The sequence below is a fragment of the Natator depressus genome, chromosome 1, assembly GCF_965152275.1.
Source record: "Natator depressus isolate rNatDep1 chromosome 1, rNatDep2.hap1, whole genome shotgun sequence".
NCBI classification, from domain to species: Eukaryota; Metazoa; Chordata; order Testudines; family Cheloniidae; genus Natator; species Natator depressus.
Window position 1 is genome coordinate 93,481,179 of NC_134234.1, and position 17,238 is coordinate 93,498,416.

At 42.8% G+C, this 17,238-nt stretch overlaps 1 protein-coding gene across 2 annotated transcripts in view; it reads left to right on the top strand.

Annotated features, from left to right (window-relative positions):
- The window catches only part of GPC5 (glypican 5), a 1,060,457-nt gene that overhangs the window by 965,205 nt on the left and 78,014 nt on the right, over positions 1-17,238 (top strand). The gene's annotated exons all lie outside the window — the stretch shown is intronic.

Below are 17,238 nucleotides of genomic sequence, written 5' to 3' on the forward strand. Positions count from 1 at the left end.
AATAGTTAACTAACGAATCCACCTCTCTGTGGCCATTGTGCAAACTTTTCTCTGTACTGTCTTTCAGTACAGCATTCTAAATTCCTTGCTGGACCCAGACTAGCAGGAGACTAGTCTGTAAAAGGAAGCTTACTGGAACACCTCTGAGGGTGAGGTTTTATCTGTATTCAGTTTTCTTACTGTATTAGGCATAGACTTGCATGTTTTATTTTATTTTGTTTGGTAATTTACTTCGTTCTCTCTATTACTACTTGGAACCACATAAATCCTACTTTCCGTATTTAATAAAATCACTTTTTACTTATTATTTAACCCTAGGGTGACCAGAGGGCAAGTGTGAAAAATCGGGACGGGGTGGGCGGTAATAGGTGCCTATATAAGAAAAAGCCCCCAAAATCGGGACTGTCCCTATAAAATCGGGACATCTGGTCACCCTGTTTAACCCAGAGTATGTATTAATACCTGGCGGGGCAAACAGCTCTGCATATCTATCAGTGTTATAGAGGGTGAACAATTTATGAGTTTACCCTGTATAAGATTTATACAGGGTAAAACGGATTTATTTGGGGTTTGGACCCCATTGGGAGTTGGGCATCTGAGTGTTAGAGACAGGGACAATTTCTTAAGCTGCTTTCAGTTAAGCCTGCAGTTTGTGAGACGTGGTTCAGACTGGGTCTTTGTTTGTAGCCGGCCAGCCTGTCTGGCACAAGCAGGCAGGGTTCTGGAACCCCAAGCTGGCAGGGAAGGCAGGGGCAGAAGTAGTCTTGGCACATCAGTGGGTAGCCCCAAGGAGGTTTCTGTTATCCAAACCTTTACAGGTATGACCAGGGGAAGGCAGGAATTCTCATCTACTGGAACAACTTTTTGGGCTATAGACAATTAGTGCAACTAAGCCATCAAACTCCTCCAGGTTGCGCAGGGGACCAGCCTGATACAGATCAGCCCAAGAACAGGGTGGCTAAGGCCCTCCCACAGATGAGCTACGTGAGGACTCATCTGCAGCTCAGGATCTTGGACATTTGGGTTGTCCCTACCCTTTAAATTTGCATTGAGTGAAGGAACTGTCACCGTGGAAAAGAGCCCTAGTGCCACAAATGTCTCTATCACCAACAAGGAGCGTTACTGGCTTAAACACTGATTTTTATGTATTTATTTTTTATTTTCATCAAACCTATGGAGGAAACAAAGCCTAAAATGGTTGCTTTAGTATAATGAGTTTAATCCTATAGGATCATAGGAAAAACGAAAAATCTTTAGATAAAAATAATGTAGTAGAATGGAAGGGATTCATTTTAAGTGGATATAAAAACAGAATTCTTAATACTATCAGCAGGACTAGTGATTAAAGCCTTCTGTTTTTCAAGAACCAAATACAGGTAAAACTATATTCAAGTGATTAAGGAAAGTAAAGCATCAGATTCAAACTGAAAGGAGCAGCCATCAGTCTAGGTCTCTAAAACAGGAAGGACCTCTGATGTCTCTTGGTTTCTAGCCTCTGATCTAAACTTCCTAAGGATCTCTTCCTGCAAAGTGGGACAAAAAGATAACTTCATCTGAGCTCAAAGAAAGGGGTCAGGCATCTGTATAAAAGGAAGAAAATACTATGGCCCCCAATGCTTTATTGTTTTGCCCTGCTCCAGTGCCATAAACAGCAAGGAAGCCAGATTAACCACACCATTCTGGAGTCCCCTTATCTTACCCCTTACCTTACTGGCTGGATGGTATACAGCCAATGTAGTGGATCTTCATCATGCTTTTGGCCCCAGCATAAAGATTTTATGTTTTGGCAATCCCTGACTACCTTCAGTTGCGCAGGTGTCTATGTCAGGTCCGAATCAGGTTATGGGCATAAAGGTGGCTTAATGTTACCATTGCAGTCCTTCCCTTCTGAAATAGATTGAGTGCCGCTCTGACATGCCCCGATTCTGGCCTTAGGTATAATTCTGATACCTTTGAAACTGACATAAAGCTTAAAGTAATGTCCCATATCTTGTTTTTTCTGGGATAATATCACTTTTTCATATGATGTCTTTGTGTCTCTGGAATGTTCTGGTTTTTCATTTCTTTGATAAAAATGATTTTTTTTTTAAATTTCAAAATGCCCAAGATGTGCTTCTCTACCACGTAGAATTAGCTCTATGTTTACTGGGAACAAACAGTCCTGTGGAACAAGTGTTGAGTTGTATGTTCATGCACAGATTTTGCTTTTGTATTTCTTTGTAATATTTGCTTAGAATGACCCACTTTTGCAGAGTAGTTGCTAATGTAATGCCCATCTGGAAAAAGGGGAAAAAGGAGGAGCTGGGAAACCATAGGCCAGTCAGCCTGACTTCATTACCTGAGAAGCTTCTAGAGCAGTGGTAGGCAACCTGCAGCCTGTCAGGGTAATCCACTGGTGGGCCATGAGACAGTTTGTTTACATTAACTGTCCACAGGCACGACCGACCGTAGCTCCCAATGGTGGTGGTTCGCCGTTCCCAGACAATGGGAGCTCCAGGAAGTGGCAAGGGCTGCAGGTACGTGCTGGCCGCCGCTTCCCACAGCTCCCATTGTCCGGGAACAGTGAACCACAGCCACTGGGAACTGCAGGCGGCCATGCCTTCAGACCGTCAATGTAAAAATACTGTCTTGTGACCCACTAGCGGATTACCCTGTGTGTGCGGTGGGCTGCAGGTTGCTCACCACTGTTCTAGAGCAATGTATAAAACATTCAATTTGCAATTACCTGGAGGATGAAGGGGTGATCACCAGTAGACTACATGTATTTACCAAGAACAAATCATACCAAACCAGTTTGATTTCCATCTTTGACAGGGTAACTGATTTGGTGGATAGGGGGAATGCAGTGGTCATAATATATTTGGACTTCAGCAGGTAAAACTAAAATTCAGAGGTATCTTGATAAATTGGAGAGCCAGGCTATAAACAACAAAATGAAATTAAATGAAGACAAGGTACTATAACTTAGGATAGAAAAATCAGATGCACAAATACAGAATGGAGAAAAACTGGCTTGGCAGGAGCACTGCTGAGAAGGATCTAGGCGCTGGGATGGATCATAGCCTTAACATGTCAGCAATGTGGTGCAATTTTAGGTTGCATTAATAGGGGCATGGGAGATGATATACCACTCCATTTGGCACTGGTTAGGCCTCAGCTGGAGTACTGTGTTCAGTTTTGGTCACCACTGTACAGAAAGGATGTGGAAAAACTGGAAAGGCTCCAGAGGTGAGTGACAAAGATGATCAAAGGGATGGACTGCAAGCCACATGAGCAAAGGCTGATGAAACTGGGTATGTTTAGTTTGGAAAGAGCAGATGTGGGGGGGGGAGGTATGATAACCCTCTTCAGATACATGAAAGGCTGCCACAAAAAAGATGGAGAAAAGTTGTTCTCTTTTGCCACTGAGGCAAATGGTTCAAACTACATCATATCAGGTTTAGATTAAATATCAAGAAAAACTTCTTAACTGCAAGAACAGTAGCACAGGGAAACAGTCTGCCTAGGATGGTTGTGGAAGCTTCTTAACTGGAGGATTTCAAAAGAAGGCTTGTGCTAGTCACTTTCACATTGTGACTGCCTCCACATTCCTTACAAACAAATCTGGTCTCTGCAATTTGTGTACCCTTGTATCCTGTTTTGATACCTTAATATACATGTTAGTTCTTTCATTTTCTCATATCACATTAATTTGAGAATCAGTTTTCTCTAGCCCTGCAAATATCCATTGTTCTTTTCAAAATCTAATCTATTTTGTAACAACTTTGTGTTGACCTCATATTCAACTATACTACAAATAATTTATTTTCTGATTGGTCCATCTGCTAATGGTTCAAATTCACACAATTTATCTGTAATTTATAAATCTGCAATATAATGGTCAGCAGTCTCATCTGGCAGCTACTTTCTTGTAAAGAAAATGTTTCTTTCCCAAGTGATGTTCCTGCATGCATGACAATATTTGTGATATTTTTGTATTATTTTATCTAGCAGTTTGCTGTCTCCCTCTTGTTCTGCTGGATTATATTTTAGATCTCCAAGGCTTCTGAGTCTGCCCCCTTTGTTATTGTGGAGGATTTCACACTCCTAGTTCTCTCTGCAATAGAATTTCAGGACAATTTGGAGGCTCTGCAACCACCTCCTCTAGTTCTTTGCCAGGTTCTCTTCCAAAGTGAGGGAGTAATTTGCTTTGTTTTTGACAAAAAATCAGTTTTCTTTTGACACTCTATAATATGGGTGTGACACACAGAAGAGTCAGTTTTTATTGACTAAGCTCTAGAGACGTATTGTGGGTCAAGGTTACAAAGGTAAATATATCTCCAACATGGCAGAGGACCGTGTCCAGTGACTCAAGTGGCTGCTGTCACATGGAGGAGGGGAAATAAAAATATTAGTGAGCACTATAAATAAACGAAAGGCCTTCCCTCCTCAGATGCACTCACAAATTATTCCCACTAATATCAGTGGGAGCCACACAAGTATGCATCTGAAGGCACAATTTGCCCAAAGAAAAATACCTTACTGTGTCACTTTAAGGAGAGAGTGTAAAAGTTAATTTTGAATTTCACAAGATTTACCAGTTTGTCACCATCTCTATATTATGTAAATAGAGCTTTCTGTTTTGTTAAATGTCTATTTCATTCAATTCGGCTAAAATCAACTGAGGTTATTTTCAGACTATCCTAACAACAACTCTTCTTTAACAGGAATGCATTTGCAAAGTCACAGAATAATTATACCGGAGATTTTTGCAAAACTGTACAAATCTTTAGCCTCCTCGTGCCAGCTTGATTAGTCAGTAGGATTAGTTAGTCAAGTAACTAAGAACCAATATTGGCATAAAAACATGTAGGGGAACAACTAAACCCTCAGATAAGAAGCTTTTAGGTATTCTGTATTCTCCCTCATTTCCTACCTCCCGCAGGCTAGCTTCGATCGTGTGTGTGAAGTAGCTGACTCCACAGGTAATGAGGCCAGTGTTCCATGGTATTTAAGCCTGTTTTCCATGTGTATGAGAGACAAGGGGGGTGAGATAATATCTTTTATTGGACCAATTTCTCTTAGTGAGAAAGATAAGCTTTCGAGCCACACAGAGCTTGCCCACCTTGTCTCTCTACTATCCTGGGACTAACACAGCTACAACTACACTTCCTTGTATATGCTCAGCCACATGTGCAGTCTTTCCCTCGGCCTGCTTTCCAAGCTCCCTCATCTTCCCACTACAACTCTAAGTGCAAGGTGTTTCTCTGACTTGCCTTCTCTAACATAAACACATAGTAGTATGAACATTTTTAAAAAAACAGCAAACAACCCCTAAAACACCCCTACCAAAACACAATATTACACCGCAATATTACTTCTAACCCTGGGGGAAGGCTGACAAAGGATGAATCACATGTAACTCGGGCTGTCAATTAATCACAGTTAACTCGTGATTAACTCAAAAAAAATAATCACACTGTTAAACAATAGAATACCAACTGAAATTATTTAAATATTTTGGATGTTTTTCTATATTTTCAAATATATTGATTTCTATTATAACACAGAATACAAAGCATACAGTGATCACTTTAGCTTATTATTTCTGATTACAAATATTTGCACTGTAAAAATGATAAACAAAATAAATAGTATTTTAATTCAATTCATCTCATACAAGTACTGTAGTGAAATCTCTTTATCGTGAAAGTGTTGCTTACAAATGTAGATTTTTTTGTTACATAACTGCACTCAAAAACAAAACAGTGTAAAACTTTAGAGCCTACAAGTCCATTCAGTCCTACTCCTTGTTCAGCCAATTGCCAAGATGAATATGTTTGTTTACATTTATGGGAGATACTGCTGTCTGCTTCTTATTTACATTGTCACCTGAAAGTGAGAGCACGCGTTCTCATGACACTTTTTTAGATGGCGTTGCAAGGTATTTACGTCCCAGATATGCTAAACATTTGTATGTACCTTCATGCTTCAGCCACCATTCCAGGGGACATGCTTCCATGCTGATGATGTTCACTAAAAAATAATGCATTAATTAAATTTGTGACTGAACTCCTTTGGGGAAAATTGTATGACTCCTGTTCTTTTTTACCTGCATTCTGCCATATATTTAATGTTATAGCAGTCTCAGATGATGACCCAGCACATGTTCATTTTAAGAACGCTTTCACAGCAGATTTGAATAAACACAAAGAAGGTACCAATGTCAGATTTCTAAAGATAGCTACAGTACTGAAACCAAGCTTTAAGAATCTGAAGTGCCGTCCAAAATCTGAGAGGGACGAGATGCTTTCAGAAGTCTTAAAAGAGCAACACTCAGATGTGGAAACTACAGAACCCAAACCACCAAAAAAGAAAATCAACCATCTGCTGGTGGCATCTGACTCAATGATGAAAATGAACATGCGTCGGTCCACTCTGGATCATTATCAAGCAGAATCTGTCATCAGCATGGGTGCATATCCTCTAGGATGGTGGCTGCAGCATGAAGGGACATAGGAATCTTTAGCGCATCTGGCACGTAAATATCTTGTGACACCAGCTATAACAGTGCCATGGAAATGCCTGTTCTCACTTTCAGGTGGCATTGTAAACAAAAAAAACCAGAGGACAGGAAAACAGAGGGGGTTTGTCCGGGAACTGTCTGAGAGGAGCTGCGGTGAGCGCTGCATTAGAAATCAACGTTTGGTACTGCAGGCACAGCATGCTGAAGAACCTAAGAGGGCAGTACAGAATGGGGAAGAAAATTGACAGTATTTGACCTCTAGAAGAAGAAAGATGAGAGCCCATGTACCCCCAATGCAGATAGAGGTAAGAAACCGTTTTCAGGCTCTCTGCACAGGTACTACAGCAGAGAATGGTTTGGAAGAGTCATCTGAGTGAAGGGATCAGAAGGAGACCTCATGGACCAGAAGGCATGGGATGCATTGTCCTAGGGATCGGGATTCCATAACCACCACTCCCAAGGGGAGGAGATGGGTGGTGGTAGTCAGGGATTCCCTCCTAAGGGGGTTGGAGTCATCCATCTGCTGTCCAGACCAGGAAACTCGAGAAGAGTGCTGCTTGCCTGCACCTAGAATTCAGGATGTGACGGAGTCTCTCCCAAGACTGATCAAGCCTTTGGACCACTACCCCTTCCTACTTCTCCACATGGGCACCAATGACATTGCCAAGAATGACCTTGAGTGGGTCACTGCAGACTATGTGGCTCTGGGAAGAAGGATAAAGGAGCTTGAGGTGCAAGTTGTGTTCTCATCCATTCTCCCTGTTGAAGGAAAAGGCCCAGGTAGGGACCATTGAATAGTGGAGGTAAATGCATGGTTACACAGCTGGTGTTGGAGAGAGGGCTTTGGATTCTTCAACCATGGGATGTTGTTCCTGGAAGAAGGATTGCTAGGAAGAGATGGAATCCACCTAACAAAGAGAGGGAAGATCATCTTTGCAGGCAGGCTTGCTAACCTAGTGAGGAGGGCTTTAAACTAGGTTCACCTGGGGATGGTGACCTAAGCCCGGAGGTAAGTGGAGAAGTGGGATATCTTGAGGAAACACAAGGAGGAGGGTGCAGCAGGGGAGGCCTCCTGATTCATACTGACAAAGTAGGGCAATCGACTAGTTATCTTAAGTTCCTGTACAAGAACACAAGAATTGGAATTCCTGGCACAGTCAAGGAACTATGATGTGATTGGAATAACAGAGATTTGGTGGGGTAACTCACATGACTGGAGCACTGTCATGGATGGGTATAAACTGTTCAGGAAGGACAGGAGGGGGAGAAAAGGTGGAGGAGTTGCACTGTATGTAAGTGATCGGTATGATTGCTCAGAGCTCCAATATGAAACTGGAGAAAAGCCTGTTGAGAGTCTTTGGATGAAGTTTAGAGGCGAGAGCAACCAGGGTGATGTCCTGGTGGGGGTCTGCTATAGACCACCAGACCAGGAGGATGAAGTAGATGAGGCTTTCTTCAGACAATTAACAGAAGTTTCCATATCACAGACCCTGATTCTCATGGGGGACTTCAATCACCCTGACATCTGCTGGGAGAGCAATACAGCAGTGCACAGACAATCCAGGAAGTTTTTGTAGATTGTTGGGGACAACTTCCTGGTGCAAGTGCTGGAGGAAACAACTAGGGGCCATTCTCCTCTTGAACTGCTGCTTACAAACAGGAAAGAATTGGTAGGGGAAGTAGAGGTGGGTGACAACCTGAGCAACAGTGACCATGAAATGGTCAAGTTCAGGATCCAGACAAAAGGAAAAAGGGAGAGCAGCAGAATATGTACCCGGGACATCAGAAAAGCAGACTTTGACTCCTTCAAGGAACTGATGGACAGGATCCCCTGGGGGACTAATATGAGGGGGAAAGGAGTCCAGGAGAGCTGGCTGTATTTTAAAGAAGCCTCATTGAGGGCGCTGGAACAAACCATCCCAATGTGCAGAAAGAATAGCAAATATGGCAGGCGACCAGCTTGGTTTAACAGAAAAATCTTCAGTGACCTTAAATACAAAAAGAAAACTTATAAGAAGTGGACACTTGGACAGATGACTAGGGAGGAGTATAAACATATTACTCGAGCATGCAGGAGTATAATCAGGAAGGCCAAAACACAACTGGAGTTGCAGCTAGCAAGGGATGTGAAGGGTAACAAGAAGGGATTCTACAGGTATGTTAGCAACAAGAAGAATGTCAGGGAAAGTGTGGGACCCTTACTGAATGGAGAGGCAACCTAGTGACAGACAATGTGGAAAAAGCTGAAGTACTCAATGCTTTTTTTGCCTCGGTCTTCACAGACAAGGTCAGCTTCCAGACTGCTGCACTGGACAGCACAGTATGGGGAGGAGGTTAGCAGCCGTCTGTGGTGAAAAAACAGGTTAAGGACTATGTAGAAAAGCTGGACATGCACAAGTCCATGGGGCCGGATGCAATGCATCCGAGGGTGCTGAGGGAGTTGGCTGATGTGATTGCAGAGCCATTGGCCATTATCTTCGAAAACTTGTGATGATTGGGGGAGGTCCCGATTGATTGTGAAAAGGCAAATATAGTGCCCATCTTTTAAAAAGGGAAGAAGGAGAATGCAGGGAACTACAGACTCACCTCAGTCCCTGGAAAAATCATGGAGCAGGTCCTCAAGGAATCCATTTTGAAGCAGCTGGAGGAGAGGAAGGTGATCAGGAACAGTCAACATGGATTCACCAAGGGCAAGTCATGCCTGACCAACCTGATTGCCTTCTATGATAAGAAAACTGGCTCTGTGGATATGGGAAAGCTGTAGATGCTATATATCTTGACTTTAGCAAAGCTTTTGATACCCACAGTATGCTTGCCAGTAAGTTTAAAAAGTATGGATTGGATGAATGGACTACAAGGAGGATAGAAAGCTGCCTACATCGTTGGGCTCAACAGGTAGTGATCAACGGTTCAATGTCTAGTTGGCAGCCAGTATCAAGTGGAGTGTCTCAGGGGTCGGTCCTAGGGCTGGTTTTGTTCAACATCTTCATTAATGATCTGGATGATCTGATGGATTGCATCCTCAGCAAACTCCTGGATTACACTAATCCGGGAGGAGAGGTAGATATGCTGGAGGGTGGGGATAAGGTCCAAAGTGACCTAGACAAACTGGAAGATTGGGCTAACAGAAATCTTATGAGGTTCAATAAGGACAAGTGCAAAGTCCTGCACTTAAGCCAGAAGAATCCCATGCACTGCTACAGGTTGGGGATCAACTGGCTAAGCGGCAGTTCTGCAGAAAAGAACCTGGGGATTACAGTGGATGAGAAGCTGGATATGAATCAACAGTGTGCCCTTGTTGACAAGAAGGTTAACGGCACATTGGGCCGCATTAGTAGGAGCACTGCCAGCAGATGGAGGGAAGTGATTAATTCCCCTCTATTCAGCCCTGGTGAGGCCACATTTGGAATATTGCGTCCAGTTTTGGGGCCCCCATTACCAAAAGGATGTGTACAAATTGAAGAGAGTCCAGCAGAGGGAAACAAAAATGCTTAGGGGGCTGGGGCACATAACTTATGAGGAGAGGCTGAGGGAACTGGAGTTATTTTGTCTGCAGAGGGGAAGCATGAGGAGTGATTAACAACAGCCTTCCGCTACTTGAAGGGTTGTTCCAAAGAGGATGGAGCTAGGCTTTTCTCAGTGGGGGCAGATGACAGAACAAGGAGCAGTGGTCTTGAGTCACAGTGGGGGAGGTCTAGATTAAATATTAGGAAAAATGATTTCACTAGGAGGATGGTGAAGCACTGGAATGGGTTACCTAGGGAAGTGGTGGAATCTCCATCCTAAGAGGTTTTTAAGGCCTGACTTGACAAAGCCCTGACTGGGATGATTTAGTTGTGGTTGGTCCTGTCTTGAACAGGGGGTTGAACTAGATGACCTCCGGAGGTTTCTTTCAACCCTAATCTTCTATGATTCTATGACAAGAAGCAGGCATCATTATCTCCTTCAGATTGTAATCAAACTTGTTTGTCTGAGTCATTGGCTGAAGTAGGACTGAGTGGACTTGTAGGTTCTAAAGTTTTACCTTGTTTTATTTTTGAATACAGTTTTTTGGTACGTAATTCTACATTTGTAAGTTCAACTTTCACAAGAAAGAGATTGCACAACAGTACTTGTATGAGGTGAATTGAAAAATACTATTTCTTTTGTTTTTTACAGTGCAGATATTTGTAATCAAAAATAAATATAATTTTAGAACTGTACACTTTCTATTCTGTGTCGTAATTAAAATCAATATATTTGAAAATGTAGAAAACATCCAAAAGTATTTAAATAAATGGTATTCTATTATTGTTTAAGAGTGCGATTAATCGCAATTAATTTTTTAATCTCTTGACAGCCCTACATGTAACAGATACTAATCAGATCTCTGGCATAATTGGAAGGTGTACAGGCACTCTGATGATAAGGGTATATGTGAACCTCAGTGGAGGTGAGCTGAGCTGGTAAAATTGACTGATGGAACAAGACCTGGCTGCAGCCAAGGTGGTGGAGGTGGCTTTGTGGAAGTGAATCTACTAGCTACATATCAAGGTGATACTTGGTGGTATGGACTTTAGTAGAGTGCTGCAGACTGGCTGAGGAGTGCAGCCTTCATCACTGACCCTAATTGGGCTTGTAAATGAGGTTTAGGTGGATGGGACTGGTTTTGGACAAATAATAATTGGGACTGCGGGACTGCCCATACCTGTGATATGCTGTTTTGGTTTTTACTAATTTTATTTTTTATGTAATTGAATGCTTATCTTGGTCTCCCTACTAGAAGGTATTTGCAGTTCACATTTCCAACGACTCCTTAATGCTTGTCGGAGGGGAAGAAAGCTATAAAGGTGACAAGGGGGGTTCCTAATGCCTGGGCGTGGATAAGGTTTTAGCTGGGGCTTGAACCAATCACTTTGTTTATTTTAACTGGACCCACTAGACATCATTAAAACCTGGCCCTTACTACTTCTACTTCTACAGCACTAATACACATAGGCGCTGACTCTGTGGGAAAAAATAGTGAAAAAATGGTGGGTGCTGAGCATCAACCGGCAGCCCCCATCAGCACCTTGCCCTCCCCTGAGCACTTCCTGCCCACCAGCAGGCCCCACCAGTCAGAGCTTCCTCCTCCCTTCCTGAGCCTCCCACTCACCATGAACAGCTGTTTTGTGGTATGCAGGAGGCTTTGAGGGATGGGGAGGAGCACTCAGGGGAGGAGTGGAACTGGGCAGGAAGAGGTGGGGGGGGTGAGGCCTTTGGGAAAGGGGTGCAGTGGGGGCAGGGCCTGGGTTAGAGCTGGGGTCGAGCACCTCCCGGCATTTTGGAGAGTCAGCACCTGTGCTAATATATCAAAGTATTCAGGAGGCAAATGGCTTCCTTTGAAGTTGACACCAGTTACCTCAGGTACAGGCAAACAAAGGATTTTCTGAGCTGTTTATTTTTTTTCCCTCTAATCTAAGTGCATCACTTCTAGGATGCATTTATTCTACAATAGCCCAAGGATAAAGACCGTCTGCTCCAAAATCAAGCATCAGTTTCTGATAGAACTTTGAATAAAAGCACCAAAACCATTGTACTCAGTTTCTCAGCCTTGTAAAGATAGTGTGATGGAGCTTTGATCCTGATACTTAACTCTCCCAATTTGCCTGCCTATTTTCATTCAAAAAATCAAATGCAGTTATCAGGCAAATCCAAAACTGCTTTTCATCTAGAATTTAGGAAACAGCTCAATCTGCATCTAAAAGCATACCTAAACCATACCGTTTGTTCCTATTATTAAGGCAGATACTGAATTATGCAACAAGTTCCCAGCGAGCAATTACATTTTAATCATTGCCTGCAAACACACTCCTATAGATGATTTATTTCCAAAGCTAGGAACTGTGCATACATATATCTTAACTTGAGAAATTGCTCAGCTTCACCAGACACATTGCCTTTCAGGGATGGCTGTACAGGACTAGGAAAACAGTCACTGAGAGTTAAACTCACTTTTTTCTTTTATAGCAAATTTTAAACACAGCTGAACCCCTCTAAGCCTGCATTTCCATTTGGCCAGTCTCAGCTTTGTTTCTTAAATTATAAGCTCTGTGAATAATTTTTATTTTTGTTGTATGGTTTGTGGGGTTTACTGTACAGTTTATAATCTCCCATTGAGTTTCCCCACTAGACAGAAATCCCATCCTCAATTGCCTCTATGCTTCACTAATGCTCACTCAAACTAATGGGTTTTGCAACATGTTTAGTAGATCAACAGATGCAGGCTATTTCAGGCCCTGATTAGTGCAGTATTCCAAAGGAAGGGTGAATGCTCTACCAGCAGCCCCCAAACCACACCTTTTTGTAATAGGTAGGTTCAAACTCAAGGTTCTCTGCTTAACATGACAGTGGCAGTCTCACGAGGGGAAAGCAGCAGTCTCTCAAGTAAGCAGGTCCCAATTTAGGGATGTATAGTTCAAAACCAACAACTGGAAATCCACTGAGAAACTAACTGACAGCCAGTGTAGATCATGGAGCTCTAATATCCTGCCACTGAGAGGAAACACTTAATATGCAGGCTGCTGCATTTTGTACTGGTTTAAGCCTCTGGATAGATTTCTGTGCAACATCATGTAGCCTCAAATTGGAATGTGAAACAATCTGCCTGAAAGGATACATTTACTATAACTTCTTATAAGCATTTAAATGAATAGAAAAAAATGTTTAATATGCTGGAAAGATCGGTGTTGTGCTTTGCATGTCTATGCAGCTTTCTTCCCACCAGGATTCAGGACGTGGACTTTACAGCCTGCAGCCTGTTTTATTAAACTCTATAAAAGTAAATGGATAAAGAAATTCTATAACTTGGATTATAGGATGAGTTCTAGTCTTCTCTAAAAGCTCAATACTTTTTGTGCCTTTTGCAGAAAAAAAATGGAATTGTTTGCCTTGATTATTGTAATGTCTAACTGTAAAAAAAGAGTGCACTAGGACCTTGGGGAAATAATTGTGCCCAGAACATTCTATTATATTGAGTGCTGTGAGGAATTATAAGCTGCATCATAACAACTTTTGTTCTTTCTTCCTAAAACAAAGTCTCTTTATATTGTTGTTTTGTCAAATAATACAACATAAACTGGAATTTCTTGTACAGTCGGTTACAGTACCTAGAGGACCAGAACCTTAGCTGTTGTAAATTGGCCTAGCTCCTTTGAAGTCAATCGAAGTAGGCGAGTTTACACTCAAGGTCTTTGGATTATCTTCATTTTTTAAATCCTATTAATGTCAGAAAAACAAGCCAAGCAAGAATGGCTGAGTAGGTAATATTACCAACTCACACAACTTTATCATGAGTCTTATTAGATCAGGTGTTTTTCTTAAAGCACCAGCTGCTGGGATCAACATATTACATGAGAATCTCCACTTCTAAGTTTCTAGGTCTCATGGTTGCAGAGAAAAGCATCAAAATGTGAAGGAAGTGTACCCACCAGAAAGGCTCAGAAACCAGAAGGCAACTAAAAAGGTCCCCCCCCCCATTTATTACATTTTTTTAAAAATCTCATGATTTTAAGCCAATTTTATCATTTTTAGTGCCCTCTCATGATTTTGAGCATTTGAGGTTGACAGTACTAGCTGAGTTTAAAGTTGTGAATATTTGAAATTTCGATGTTAAATAGAAAACTGAGACATATGGCATAACAAATGAGAGAGACATACATTGGAGCCTAGAGGGTAAGAGGAGTGGCTGAAATGGACACTAAGGTAGAATTACATGGTTATTCAGTTTTATTGTGTTCATGTATTAAGAAATTAAGTAGTATATGTACACAGTGTTACTCCTGGGGGAATTCTGGGCCACTGGGCAATGCAGAATTTTGCAGAAATTAACGTTGTGCACGCAGAATTTCCTTCCCCCCACAGAAATGGGCTGCAGTACTGCTAGCCGCCATTTAGGGCTGATGGACGCATCAGAGTCCAGCTCACACATAGAAGACAGTGCCAGGGAGAGGGGGAGGGAGCAAGAGAGTTCCTGGCAGCTGCAGTTCCCAGCATGCTGAGGGAAGAAGAGGGCAGTGCGCAGGAAATTCCGTGCAAGCCTGGGACCAAGCATCAGGCTGTTTTTTCCTCAGGATCCCTGGGGTCTGGAGGGAGGAGGGAGATGGGTGTCTGGGCAATGGGGAGAGCCATTGCTGGGCTCTGAGGGAGAGGGGGTGTGGGTATCTGTGCAGGGCGGGGGCACGCCTGGGCTCTGGGAGCGAGGGGGTGTGGGTATCTTGGCCGGAGAGGCCCCATGGCTGGGCTCTGCGGGGGGAAGGGGATTTGGGTATATTGGATGCAGGGGGTCATGGCTCGGTTCTAGGGAGGAGGGCCCCTCAATTGAGCTCTGAGGGGAAGGGGTCAGAGAAACAGGAACTGGGTTGTCATAAGGGTTTCTTTAACTGTCTACTCCTGGGAGAATTTTTGTGTGTCTGTATTGTTACAGACATACTTGCTGACAGGTATTTTGAAATAATTACCAAAATAATTGAAACTGGCATAATTATGTAGTCTTATTTTGACAAATAAAATTTGCAGAGTTTTGCAGAATTTTAAAATATTGTGTACAGATTTTTTTTTTTATTTTTTGGTGCAGAATTTTTAATTTTTGGTGCAGAATCCCCCCAGTATAAACACTATACAGTTTGGTTTACTGGTTTAAATGAATTTTACAAAACTTATTAAGCCATGGGAAATTATGGGGAGAGGTTTGCTAATTAATGTTTGTATAGTTCTTTGAATCTTTAAAGTGCTAAATATTTTATCAGTTTGAAAATGTGTACATTTTATTTTACTTCCTCTCAAAGGAATTTTGTCTGATCTATGCACAGGACTAATAGTTAGGCATGATATTTTTCACTGGATTACTCTTCAAGGTGGTAGATAAAGTCTGAGGGTTTTATGAATGGTTGCTGAGTTTATGAACATTTTGGGTTTCATGGACAGCCTCTAGCCTCAGATGCAACACTGAGTATCTCTCATTTACATCTGTGCTTCTGTTACTGAATTAGTGATGTGTTTTTATATCCATGGAAATGCAAAAATACACCACAGATGAGAATACAGTTCTGGATCTTTCACAGACCTATGTTGCTGAGTTTTTAAGCGTATTTATGTTCTAGTGCTCTAGTTTTTGCTGCTGTTATCTTGCTCATTAGGATTTCCATTCTTGAATACAATACTGCCTTTTTAATGTGAACTGTACACTGGGCCACTGTGGTCTAGTTTGTGAATCATTATTTTCTACATCTCAGTTTACACCAATCTTGTAGTAAGTCCCTGCTTCACCTTCTAATATTCTGGGAGTTTCCAATTTTTCATTCGTTATTGTGGTGAAGTGATGCTCTGTCTGTACAAATTTATGAATTTCATGTGAGATTACAAACTCTGTGCATTTATGTAAAGCTGCATAATGTCCATTTTGAATATGCAGCTTTTTGCCTTTTCTGTGGACTGTTGCCTCCATGTTGGGCAGAGATTCCAAAATCTGATGCCAAACAGATGACAAAAGAGACTTGTTGAAGTTAAGTGCTCTTCCATTGAAATGTAATTGCTCTAGACAATAGATTAGTTTCCACCCAGAGGAACTGGTATGTCAGGGGAGGGGTCACCATTGCAATGAAGTTACCTGGCAAGAGTTTGTGCTGAGATGGGGAAGCTGGAAAATGTATCACCGGATGGAGGGGAATTAAAGGTTTTCAAAGGGCAGATGCTCAAGTCCACGAGGGAGAAGCAACCAAGCATGTAACGCCTCGAGACACAGATGGTCCCCAAGGACTAACAAGGAAAGAGTGAGCTAGTGAGGGACATTATGGTGTAAGATGTTTATTGTTTCATATGATCTATTTTGGATAATTAAGTATAAAAGAGCTAAGGTGTTAGACTTTGGGGAAAATGTCTCTCTCTGTGTTAAATGATTCATAACTACTGCATGCCTTGATAGACAGTTAAACTGTAAACCAGAAGCTTCACATCTTTTTGGTGGAGTTCTGCCCTGGGAGATGGTGTGTTTACATACAAGGGAGCCTGAAGAGTCACCATTGTGCCCAGGGACTAAGCAGCTGGACATGGGGTACCAGCTCTCAGAAGGGGTGCAAGATATAAAGTATGTGCACTGAGCCCTGGTCTACACTACAAACGTATGTTGGTATAACTACATCCATACCCCTGAACGATGCAGTGATACAGACAGAGGTGAGCCGGAGCCGGTTCGCACCGGTTCACTGGAACTGGTTGTTAAATTTAGAAGCCCTTTTAGAACCGGTTGTCCCTCGGGGGACAACTGGTTCTAAAAGGGGTTCTAAATTTAACAACCGGCCAAAAGTGGCACCTTAGGCACCGACTCCATGGGTCCTCTGGGGCTGGAGCACCCATGGGGAAAATTTGGTGGGTGCAGAGCACCCACCAGCAGCTCCCCGCCCCGCGCCACGCCTGGCCCCAGCTCACCTCCTGTCCGCTTCTGCCCCTGAGTTACGCTCCTCCCCGCTCTGCTTCTCCCCCCCGCCCTGCTTCCCGCGGATCAGCTGTTTGCACGGGAAGCCTGGGAGGGCTGAGAAGCAAGCAGCGGCTTCACACTCAGGCCCAAGGAGGCGGAGGCGGAGCGGAGGTGAGCTGGGGCATGAGGAGGGCCGCCCATGCTGCAGCAGGTAACCGAGGAGGGGCACAGCGGAACCACTCCCCGCCCCAGCTCACCTCCGCCTCCCTGGGCCTGAGCATGAAGCCGCTGCTTGCTTCTC